This window comes from Sus scrofa, chromosome 9, assembly GCF_054392235.1.
Source record: "Sus scrofa isolate SSC_HxYL_T2T_F1_AM1 chromosome 9, Sscrofa_HxYL_maternal_Yorkshire_Landrace_v2.0, whole genome shotgun sequence".
NCBI lineage: Eukaryota > Metazoa > Chordata > Mammalia > Artiodactyla > Suidae > Sus > Sus scrofa.
This window is the reverse complement of record NC_139391.1, coordinates 69,814,527-69,826,412: the sequence shown is the minus strand read 5'-3', so window position 1 is coordinate 69,826,412 and position 11,886 is coordinate 69,814,527. Positions and strand designations below refer to the sequence as shown.

Genomic DNA, 11,886 nt, shown 5'->3' with positions numbered 1-11,886 from the left:
CACATGGGGGAGAACAAGATTCAAGGTTTGAGGAAAATGTATTTTGACATCAGAGATCATAGTTACTATGCAAACCAAATGCAAATGAGGAGCTGGCCAACTACTTGTTTCTTTGGGTGGAGCCCTTAGAAAAATTCTTCTAGAGACCACTGCTCAAAAAAAGGTACTTAGAGTCAAAATTGTAAATATAACATACTGTATGAAAGATTTTTGCATGCCATAGTTGGGTTGGAGGACCTGTTACCGTCCCATCCCCCTCAGGTTGTTGATTGCTATTTTCTGGGGCTCAGGTCAGACGACCCACTAGGGCGAATAGAAAAACGAACGAGGCTGAGTGTGCAGTGTGCAAAGCGCTGAGACAGCTTCCCCCTCATTGCCACCTCCATCCTTAAGGTGGGGGCTCTTTGGGGGGCGTCGCTATCTTAATGATGGGGGCAAAGTCTTCGGGCTGATAACTGGACTCAAAACTCCGTCATTTCTAGAATGACTTGGCATTCATTTGACCCAGAGCAAAAGGGTCCCAGCAGGGAAGAATAACGACCATCTGCAAAAACCCTCACGCAAGTGGGAAGTGGAAATCTTGGCTCTAGGGTTGCCGAAGCACAACTTGACGCCACCGCGTTTCTCTTCCCCCGCGCACTGGCAGGGGAGGGAGGGAGGGAGAAAGGGAGGGGAAGGGAGGGGAAGGGAGGGAGGGCGGTCAGGGTTCCAGGACCCGCCCCGCCCTCCCGCTCGCCGCGTTGTGGGCGCTGCGGGCTGGAGCCGCGGCCGGCGGCTGCCTCTCCGGGCCGGGTCTGGCCGAGCCTCGCGTCGCGGTGCAGTGCGCCGGGTCTCCGGGAGATGGCTTCTCCCCTCTCGCCCGCTGCTCCCGCTATTGTCTCACCCGGGGTGGCCTGACTCTGCGGGCTTGCGCACGCTCTCGGCCGGGAGGACTTTTACCCCTGCAAGCGGGTCCTCGCGCCCTCTCCTGCCTCACCGCCGCCCCGAGACCCCGAGGCCGGCGCCCGCCGCGTGCAGCCCGGAGAGGGGAGCGGCCCGGGAGGAGGCGGTGCGGGGCCGGCTCGCGCGGGTGTAGGTGCCGCCCGCAGCCAGCAGCCCACGTCGCCGAGCACACGAGCCGTCGGGTCTTGCAGGAAACCCGCAGTGAGCACAGGTAGGACGCGCACCCAGCCGGGAGCCTCGGCCCAGGGTCTGCAGATTGCCCGCGGAATGGAGCGAGTAGAGGTCAGGGGCTCTCCCTCCAACATGGCAACAGCCGAGGTGCAACAATGGAAGGAGCCGAGGGTTCCCGGCCGCGGGCCGATCCGCGGAAGCGGTGGGAACGGGAGCTCCAGCCCTAGCGCCGAGCAGGTTGCCGACCCCCAACGCCTCCCCGTTCCAGCGGTTTCGGGGTGTCTCGGACCCCGGGCACCCTCCTCCCACCCCTTTCCCTCGAAACACTTCCTGGCTCCCGGCTACAAGGCGCTCTGAGCCAGCCAATGGTTTTAATGTTTGTTTGTTTGTTTAAGATGAGAATTAAAAAGCAAAACCTGCCATGGAGCGAGGGTGGTGGGGGTGGTGCTTTCTCTTGCAGGAGATGAAAAGTCAGCATCTAGCCTGGGGAATATGTATATATTTTAAGCCAGAGGGATGGGAGAATTGGCTTCTCCCTTATAAGGATACTGCAGCAAAAGGCGAAAGCTTGGGAGAAGGAGAGGAGCCCTCAGGCCTGAGTTCCCCGAGGACCTTCAGGAGAGGCGCTGCTCTCCTGGTCTCTACTTGTCTCTCATTTTCAGCTCCCGGGCAGCGGTGGCTTTGATGTTGGGGAGCAATCGAAGGAGCAGGAAGCCCAAGGGAGGCTGCCAAGCCAAGCTGGGCTGGGGTAGGGTGGGAAACCCAGGGCTTGGCAGGCTCCGGGGTTGTGGGAAGAGGTTCCTAAATGTATGAGGTTAGTTAGTACACACACCCTAGCTGGCTGAGGGGTGTGTGCGTGTGTGTTTGTGTGTGTGTGTGTGTGTAAAGAATCTACCATTGCTTGTGCTTCTTCAGACCAACCTTCTTTTCTTCTGTCTCCACCCCCTCGTGGGGTCTTTGTGGTTTCCCTGCCCCAGTCCCACCAGCAAGGCCTGGGATGGAATCTCTATTGTCTCGGCTGCCCTGATGGGTTTTCTCAATTCGGTCAGGGAATTTTGTACCCTGGGCAGGCTGGTCCCAGCATGGCACCAGATTCCTTAGCACACAACTACTCAGGCTCCCAGAAGTGGGCCAACACGCCCCTCCTTCTCTCTCTAAACTACCTGATTGTCTGGGCTGTGGCCAAGCAGATGTAAGTAATTTGCACTGAATTCCAACCCTGTATCAGTCGCTGAATGAAAACTTACTCTATTGCCGCACTAGGCCTTGGAAAGATAGTAGAAGAGAAATGGTCCAGGGGGTAGCAAACCTGATCCCTAGATACTCCTGCCTCCCCAACTCCAGCTGTGGATCTCAGAGCGAAGAGGTTGGAGGCTTCGGAATAGCAGCTCCTGCGGAGCCTGGCGGTCCCATCTGGGGTTGTGTCCATGGAAAAATTAAGTCGAGGCACATTTTATAGCTCCGCCTGGCAGCCAGCGTCTGAGGAGACGGTGGCTCTGAGCCCGAGCCCTGGACTGAAGCTGTGGCTGCTTCTCCTTTGGCCTTTGGGTGAGCCCAAGGCTTGATTTCCATGGCTCGGAATTTACTGCTGAGTGTGCACGGCTGTGTGTGTCTGAGTCTGATCAAACTCTCCACGCTGGCCAGAAGCAAGCCTGTCGATTTCCTTTTCCCTTGTTACATCCATGAGGGAGCCCCAGCGGCTGTACTGGATGAGGAAGGCTCATTTATCTGGGTCCTCAGGCTTTTCCCTGGGGGGGGGGTGCTCCTTTGGGGTTGTCCTTGGGCCTGGAAGGACAGTGGGCTTGGCCATGATGTACTGGTGCTCTAGCAGACACCCCACACCTCGTGGGCCTTTGGTCTCCTCTCTGTGGTTTCCCCACCCCACCTAGGCCTGGCACTTGCAGGTATCTCGTGTATGGACACACCTGCTGGCCAGCGGGAGTAAAGGGGATATCTGTTCCCTTTGGTGGTTTGTAACGCTATAAACTTCATCATGCTACCAGGATGTGAACTTGGACATGATCATGTGAAACAGGAGAGAAAACGGTGGGTGGGTTCAGTGTCCCGAGGCCTGGTTTCCTAGGTGTGTGAGCACGGGCAACTGTGCTGCGTGGGTTATGCAAACTGAGTATGTCAAGACTCAGTTTGCATATCTGTAAAATGGGGAAAAACTACTACCCTTGGCTCATAGGATTGTTTAAGGGTGAAATACAGCGACTACCATGAACTGAGGAAAATCACATTTGCAGAAGCACTCTGAAAACTGCAGAGTAGTATACAAATATAGGTTCTTCACCCTGAGTGTAGTTTCGGTGATAAGGGAGGGAAAGCTGGTGGGGGTTGGGGAGGGGTGGGAGGAAAAGGTTATGAAACAGTGTTCTGGAACCTTTCATTTCTGGCTAAGGCGGGGAGAGTGATGTGACAATGCCAAGGTAACTATTCTTTGGACATTTCTCTTTAAATAGGGTTGGTAGAATGGGAACTGGGAGAGAAGGAAAGTCTGCTTAATGATATTTGTAGGGAGGGGGTTCCCGTTATGGCACAGCCGAAACGAATCTGCCTAGGATCCATGAGGACACAGGTTCGATCCCTGGCCTCGCTCAGTGGGTTAAGGATCTGGCATTGCCGTGAGCTGTGGCGTCGGTCAAAGATGCAGCTCGGATCTGGTGTGGCTGTGGCTGTGGTGTAGGCTGGGGGCTGTAGCACTGATTGGACCTCTAGCCTGCGAACCTCCACATGCCGCAGGTATGGCTCTAAAAAGACCAAAAAAAAAAAAAAAAAAAAGATATCTGAAGGGAACTGGGGGGAGACATACACCCCCAAAGGCTGGCTGCTCTCTATAGACAGGATAGTACTGAGTTGGCGAATAATACAATAGCAGGCACTGATGTCAGCTAGTCAGTGACGGAGGGGAGATTGGAAGCAGCAGTCCCACTCCAGACCCTGGGCTCATTACCCGGGTGCGGCTCTTAGGGAGATCTTGGGTCTTGGGAAAACAGAAAGGGGCAGCAGCTACAGAATTCATTCATACTGGATTCCTTGATTTGAATGCCTGTGAGCTATCACCAGACTGGGACATACCTTAGAAAACAAACTTCTCAAGGACAGGGGGCTCTGGGGGACACATTTCCTCCATGCAGCCCCAGTCCAGCATAGCGCCTCCTTAATTCCCATTTGTTTGGGGGGGGTGTCACAGTACATGTGTGAATTTCTTGGGCTCCTTTTTTACTAGTATAATGCTGCTTTCTCATTCATATCCCTACCTTCAGTGTAAGAAGAAGTCTGATCATCCAATCAAGTAATTTTGCTACCTTCTGGGCAACTGGGTAAGAAATTTGGAACTTGGGGGCCCTGGGAAAATTGAGGGGGGGGAAACCTTTTCATTTGGCCTTTCTTTCTTTCCTTTTTTTTTTTTTTTTTTTTTTTTTGTGTGTGTGTGTGTGTTTTACTTTTTAGGGCCGCACCCATGGCATATGGAAGTTCCCAGGCTAGGGGTCGAATGGGAGCTACAGCTGCCAGCCTACACCACAGCCCCAGCAACACCAGATCCGAGCCACTTCTGCTGCCCACACCACAGCTCGTGGCAACGCTAGATCCTTAACCCACACTGAGCAAGGCCAGGGATTGAACCTGCATCCTCATGGATCCTAGTCGGGTTTGTTAACCACTGAGCCACAAAGAGAACTCCCTTCATTTGGTACTTATCTATCTGCTTTATTTTGTGTTTATTTTATGAAATGAAATTTAGGAGACAATTCCGGCATTTCCTATGATCACAAACAGCGTTAGAATTGGAAAGGACTTTGGACATTATTTCTCTACAAAGAAATGACTCTCCCAAAGTCACATGATCATGAACAATCCTGGAACTTGCCCCACAGATCACCCATGAAAGGATCTGTCCTTTGGCACTTTAGAATGTTCCTATCAGTGGTTTTTCAGGGTCTTCATTGTTGGGAAATTCTCTTCTCTCAGGACTTTGGTGGAATTCACTCCTCAAAACTCTACACTGTTAAGGAGATTAAAGACACCTTTTGAGCTTTGGGGCAGAGGCCTTCAGGGTATGGAGAAGGAAGTCATAAGAAATTCCCAGCAGTCCTGAGGTGGAATAACAGAGTGACAAGGAATCTTAAGCATTTCACTTTTTCATCCTCATGGATACTAGTGTGATTGGTTTCCGCTGTGCCACAATGAGAACTCCTTTCTTTTTTTTTTTTTTTTTTTTTTTTTTGTCTTTTCTGTCTTTTTAGGGCCACACTTGTGGCATATGGAGGTTCCCAGGCTGGAGGTCTAATTGGAGCCTACACCACAGCCACAGCAATGCCAGATCCGAGCCGTCTCTGCGACCTACACCACAGCTCATGGCAACGCCGGATCCTTGACCCACTGAGCAAGGCTAGGGGATTGAACTTGCAACCTCATGGTTCCTAGTCGGATTTGTTAACCACTGAGCCATGATGGGAACTCCCTCTTTCTTCTTTCTTGAACACATTGTTCCACTCCCTTCTGCCTGGACCTTTCTCCTTAGTCACTGTGAGACTACTCTCCTGGGCAGTGGTTTCTTTTCTTCTTGGCTGTCCTTCCTGCCAAGGTTTGTGCCTCCTTCTAAGTCACTGCCCCATGGATCCTGTCTCAGAGGTTGGATGCTATTTTTGTATCCTCCCCACGGTGGAGGTGGGTGCGGCTGTGAGAGCTGTTCCACACTGGTCTGGTTCCCCAGGCCCAGCAGGAATAAGCTTGCATGGAGGCATCCTCTCCAGCCAAGCTTTTCTCCTTCTATCATAGTCTGCTTGGTACCTCTGACAGCAAACCAGAAGGCACAGAATGAGGGAAAAGAGTAGAGAACCAACGAGATTCCATTTTGAGGCAATAGTACAGTTTGCCTTTGTAGGTCGAAGAAATAGATATGAGCCCTTCTCCTCTCAGGTCCAAATTCACCTAGAACCCAGATAAGAATGGAGCCCTGCCAGTCTCACAGGCATCTCTGAGGGCCCCACTTTCCTGAAAGCAGAGTGTCTGTCACATTCCTGACTTGCTATGCAATTAGATCTTCCGAAGGGTCAAAGAAGTTCAAGTCCTAGGAGCACTATTAAAGCCCATTTAATTCTGACCCAAAATGGGGAGATCGCACATTGGATATTATGGAAACCTGGGAGAAGGTAACTATATTTCCCCCCCAAATTTTATAGCCAGGATGTCGGATTTCTCCTCTAGACTGTAAGAAGGCAGAACACTTCTTTGTTTGTTTTGTTTTTTCTTTTTTGTTTTTTGTCTTTTTAGGGCCACACCCGCAGCATATGGAGGTTCCCAGGCTAGGGGTCTAATTGGAGATGTTGTTGCCGGCCTACACCACAGCCACAGCAATGTCAGATCCAAGCCACATCTGCAACCTACACCAGAGCTCACAGGAATGCTGGATCCTTAACCCCCTGAGCAAGGCCAGCGATCGATCCTGAAACCTCATGGTTCCTAGTCAGATTCGTTTCCGCTGCACCACAATGGGAGCTCCGTTGTGTTCTGTTTTTAGTTAAGAGAAAAGATAAATTAGGAATTTGGGATTAATAGATACATCTGCAATATATAAAACAGATAAAGGCAAGGACCTACTATATAACTCAGGGAACTGTATTGTCTCCTATAATAACCTATAATGGAAAAGAATCTGAAAAAGAATATATATATTATTATAGATGTATGTATATATGTACATATGTATTTATAACTGAATCACTTTGCTGTACATTTGAAACATTGTAAATCAACAATGCTTCAGTGAAAAATAAATCAAAATTTAAAAAATGAAAATAGTTTTTAAAAATTTCAAAAAGAGAAAAGATGGATACAGTTTGCTGATGAGAAACTTAGAAAGATAGAGTGATTCCAGAGGGCAGGCACATGCTCTAAAGTGCAGTTTTTGTTTTTTTGTCTTTTTGGGTGTGCACCCTTGGCATATGGAGTTTCCCAGGCTAGGGGTCGAATCGGAGCTGTAGCTACCGGCCTACATTATAGCCACAGCAACACCAGATCCAAACTGCATCTGCAACCTACACCACAGGCTCACGGCAATGCTGGATCCTTAACCCACTGAGCGAGGCCAGGGATTGAACCCATGTCCTCATGGATACTAGCCGGATTTGTTACTGCTGAGCCACGACGGGAACTTCTGAAGTGCAGTTTTTTTTTATTTTATTTTTTTGTCTTTTTGCCATTTCTTGGGCTGTTCCTGCAGCATATGGAGGTTCCCAGGCTAGGGGTCGAATCGCAGCCGTAGCCACCAGCCTATGCCAGAGCCACAGCAACCTGAAGTGCACTTTGACTCTGCTGTTGCAGATGATCTGAACGAGGAGAGCAAAAAGGAGCCACTTGAAAAAGTTCAGGTGCCGAGAAAGGCAAAAGCATGTGATGAAGAAGAGCCACCAGTACTGAGTGTCTGTCTACCCCTAGCTTTGCAAACCTTGTCTTGGTCCCCCCCCGCCGCCCCCGCCGCCCCCACCAGCCTTGGAGGAAGTGGATGATGATGAAATTGTCTCATCCCCTTTTGCAGATGGGAGGACTGAGGTTTAGCTTAGGTTCAGATGCAAACGAAGATTAAGAAACATGCCTGAGATTGCACAGCTGATTAGAAAGAGCCAAAGTTTGAATGCAGGTCAGGCCACCTCCAAAGCCTGTGTTCCTTCTGTGCTGCATCGAAGGGACCCGTGAGGAAAAAAATGCCAATGAGGCCTAAGTTCTGAATGAGATGGGGCTTCCCCAAGAGCCAGGTGGCAGCAGAAAGCATCATTACTAAAACCTTCTGTGGAATAAGATGTGATCACAGAGGGATGTAAGTCTGCCAGGTAATGTTTAAGAAGAGCTCATTAGGGACTTCCCGTCATGCCTCAGCAAAAACTGAATCTGACTAGTTTCGATTCCTGGTCTGATCCCTGGCCTCACTCAGTAGGTTAAGGATCTGGTGTTGCCGTGAGCTGTGGTGTAGGTCGCAGACGCAGCTCAGATCCTGCATTGCTGTGGCTGTGGTATAGGCCGGCAGCTGTAGCTCCAATTTGACCCCTAGCCTGGGAACCTCCATGTGCAGTGGGTTCGGGCCTAAAAAGACAAAAAAAAAAAAAAGCTCATTCGTTCATTCAACAGATGTTTTTTGAGTGGTTGCTAATGACTATGTGCTTTCAGTGTCTCAGACCTATGACTGAGTGTAGAGTACCAACAAGTGCGTAGGCTGTGATGGGAAAATTATGGGATGCTTTGAGAAGGCATAAGTGGGGCATTTAGGGTGGTCAGACTTCCTGGAATAAATGAAATGTTAGCTGAGATCTGAACAATGCATAGGGATTGGGGTGGGATAGGGAATGAAGTGAGTGGCGAAAGAGGTGAAGTGAAAGGAGTTTAATTTGGCCCGAGCCGTTGAAGGAGTTTGCATTTTATCTTTTATCCATCTGTCCATTCACCTGTTATGCGCTGAGTGTACGTTGTGTGTCTGACCTCAGTGCCCGGCAGTGAATTGGACAGACAAAACGAACCACCTAGAACAGCGTCTGGTGCATGGCAAGGGTTCAGGAAATGGTGGTGGTCACAGTGATTTTGTCATCCTTCAATGGCAGGTTTGTGCTAAACCCTGGGGCTACAGACTCGAGTTCATTCGGTGTGCTCTCTGACCTTGTGGTAACCACATTGTACTTCAAAAAATGCAAGTGAATGGATTTCTTTATGGAGTATGGTCATTCTGTAAGCTCCAGAGGAGTCACTTGTCCTATGACTGCCCCAAGAGTTGGTGTAACCTTGGACAGCATTTCATAAAATATAGAGGCTGGAGCCAGAGTTCTTAATATTTGGGGGGCCTCTAAATTCTGAAAATCTAATAAATGCTATGCAGTATCAGTCTGGGAGAACAAATTACTTTTTTGCCTTCCTCATCCAGCTTCAGAATCTCTGATGCTGGAGTTCCCGTCATGGCTCATTGATGAACAAACCTGACTAGCATCCATGAGGATGCGGGTTCCCTCCCTGGCCTCACTCATTGGGTTAAGGATCCAGCGTTGTCATGAGCTGTGGTGTGGATCGCAGATGCGGCTCGTTTCTGGCGTGGCTGTGGCCATGGCTGTGGTGTAGGCAGGCAGCTGCAGCTCCAATTTAATCCCTAGGCTGGGAACCTCCATGTGTCGCCGGTGCGGCCCTAAAAAAAAAGAAGAAAGGAGTTCCCATCGTGGCGCAGTGGTTAATGAATCCGACTAGGAACCATGAGGTTGCGGGTTCGGTCCCTGCCCTTGAGTCAGTGGGTTAACGATCCGGCGTTGCCGTGAGCTGTGGTGTAGGTTGCAGATGCGGCTCGGATCCCGCGTTGCTGTGGCTCTGGCATAGGCCAGTGGCTACAGCTCCGATTCGACCCCTAGCTTGGGAACCTGGGAACCTCCATATGCCGAGGGACGGCCCAAAGAAATAGCAAAAAGACAAAAAAAAAAAAAAAAAAGAAGAAGAAGAAGAAAGAAAAGACTCTTTGATGCTACCACAGGGAAGTGATCACTCTTCTCTGGGTTGGTCAGACCACCCCTGGAACAGTATTTAGCAGCTCTGTCCTGTGTGTAAAACATTGTACTGAGCATCGAGGGGAAGACAAAGATAAATAGAAGGTAATTTTTATTCTTAAGGTTAATGGGCTTATGTCTGTACAAGTGCTTTGTAACTAGAAAGCACCTACATGAATAGGTTATTTTTATTCTAATCACTAGTGGTATAATACAAAACAATATAACCACAGTAGGATGCATTAGAAGTTTTAGAGATGTCTGGAATTCTTTTGTGGTGCAGCTGGTTGAGGACCCAATGTTGTCACTGCAGCAGTTTAGGTCACTGCTGTGGCTCTGGTTTGATCCCAGGTCTGGGAACTTCTGCATGCTTCCAGCATAGCTATAAAAAAATTTGTTTTTTGGAGTTTCCGTCGTGGCGCAGTGGTTAATGAATCCAACTAGGAACCATGAGGTTGCAGGTTCGGTCCCTACCCTTGCTCAGTGGGTTAACGATCCAGCATTGCCGTGAGCTGTGGTGTAGGTTGCAGACGCGGCTCGGATCCTGAGTTGGCTGTGGCTCTGGCGTAGGCCAGTGGCTACAGCTCCGATTCGACCCCTAGCCTGGGAACCTCCATATGCCGCGGGAGCAGCCCAGAGAAATAGCAAAAAGACAAAAAAAAAAAAAAAAAAAATTGTTTTTGGAGATGTCCAAAAGAGAGCAAAGTCACTTTCAGTTATAGGAAGTGAGGCTTTAATATAAGAGCAGGCATTCGGAGAGGGCAAATCAGAGAGTATTCCAGAAGGCCCTAGCATGAGTGAAGGTGTATGGGAAAACCGGGGACCCTGGAGAAGGGTTAATAGCCTTCTGCATTGGGGGGGCGGGGTTGCAGGGGACTGGGCTAGGACTCAGTGTGGGAGGTCTTGAGTATGTGATGAGGAAGGAGAGAGATGGGAAGTTTTTCATGGGAAGAATGTCATGATTGGCACTGAGCTGCAGGATTCCCAGGCAGCGGAGTGCAGATACTTCCAGGGGTGGGTAGGGGAGACAGGGGAGCTCGTTGGGATGCTGTTTTAATAATCAGGTAAGGGAAAGAAATAATTTTTTGGTGCCTAATAATTTCTCTAGGTTATTTCATTTAATCAAAGTAATCAAAAGCTTGGAAAGGAATAGATCAATTTAAGACCAGTTAGAACAGAAAGGCTGGGGGATTTCCTTCCCCAGAAGACTTTGAGAACAGACAAGATGGACTGCTTGTGGTTCAGTCTGGAAGGAGCATTTGAGTGGGATCCCGAGACCTGCTTCTCCCACCCACTACCCTTATGACTTCAGACCAGTCATTTCTCCCCTCAGGTCTTTGAGTCTCTTATCTGCAAAACTCTGGGTCTGGTTTTTAAGATTGGTTTGTTTGTTTGGAAGGTTTGTTTTTATTTTTTTGCTAGTTTATTTAGTTGCTTGTTTTTTTTTTTTCAGTAGCTTGAGACAGTGAAAAAGTGTGTTGGGGTATGTGGGGAGAGCTTGGGGGTATACCAGAATAATCACTAATATAAGTTGGAAAATTTGGTAAGGAGTTCCTGTCGTGGCTCTGTGGAAATGAATCTGACTTGTATCCATGAGGATGCAGGTTTGATCCCTGGCCTTGTTTAGTGGGTGAAGGATCTGGTGTTGCCATGAGCTGTGGTATAGGTTGCAGATGCAGCTTGGATCCTGCATTGCTGTGGCTGTGGTATAGGCCGGCAGCTAACAGCTCCGATTTAACCCCTAGCCTGGGAACTTCCATATGGCTCAGGTGCAGCCCTAAAAAGACCAAAAAAAAAAAAAAAAAAAAAAAAAATTTGTAAAATGTGATGTGCCTGGGTCTCCATAGCAGAATGGGGGAAAAGGCCTCAAACAAGATTCAGTTTGTTTGTTTCTTTCTTTCTTTATTTATTTGGTCTTTTTGTCTTTTTAGGGCTGCATCTGTGACATATGGGAGTTCCCAAATAGGGGTCTAATTGGAGCTGTAGCCGCCGGCCTCCGCCAGAGCCACAGCCACTCGGGATCCGAGCCGCGTCTGTGATCTATACCACAGTTCACGGCAACGCCAGATCCTTAACCCGCTGAGCAAGGCCAGGGATCGAACCCTTGTCCTCATGGATGCTAGTCAGGTTTGCTAACCGCTGAACCATGACGGGAACGCCAAGATTCAGTTTCGCTCTTGTTTATTTTCATTGTATTTTGCTTTTATTATGTGCTTGTTGAAGTATTGATTTATAGTAGTGTAACTCTTGATGA

At 49.2% G+C, this 11,886-nt stretch overlaps 1 protein-coding gene across 8 annotated transcripts in view; it reads left to right on the top strand.

Moving 5' to 3' along the window:
- The first annotated feature begins 293 nt into the window (after positions 1-293).
- PIK3C2B (phosphatidylinositol-4-phosphate 3-kinase catalytic subunit type 2 beta) overlaps positions 294-11,886 on the top strand; it is an 81,570-nt gene continuing 69,977 nt past the window's right edge. For 6 of the 8 annotated variants that reach the window (XR_014815624.1, XR_014815626.1, XM_084976688.1 and 3 more), the window contains exon 1: positions 767-1,153. The gene's annotated coding sequence lies outside the window, so the exon portion shown is untranslated. Of the gene's footprint in view, positions 394-766; positions 1,154-4,382; positions 4,440-11,886 lie in introns of those variants that run through there. The other 2 variants (XM_013989566.3, XM_084976680.1) reach the window with 2 other exon arrangements.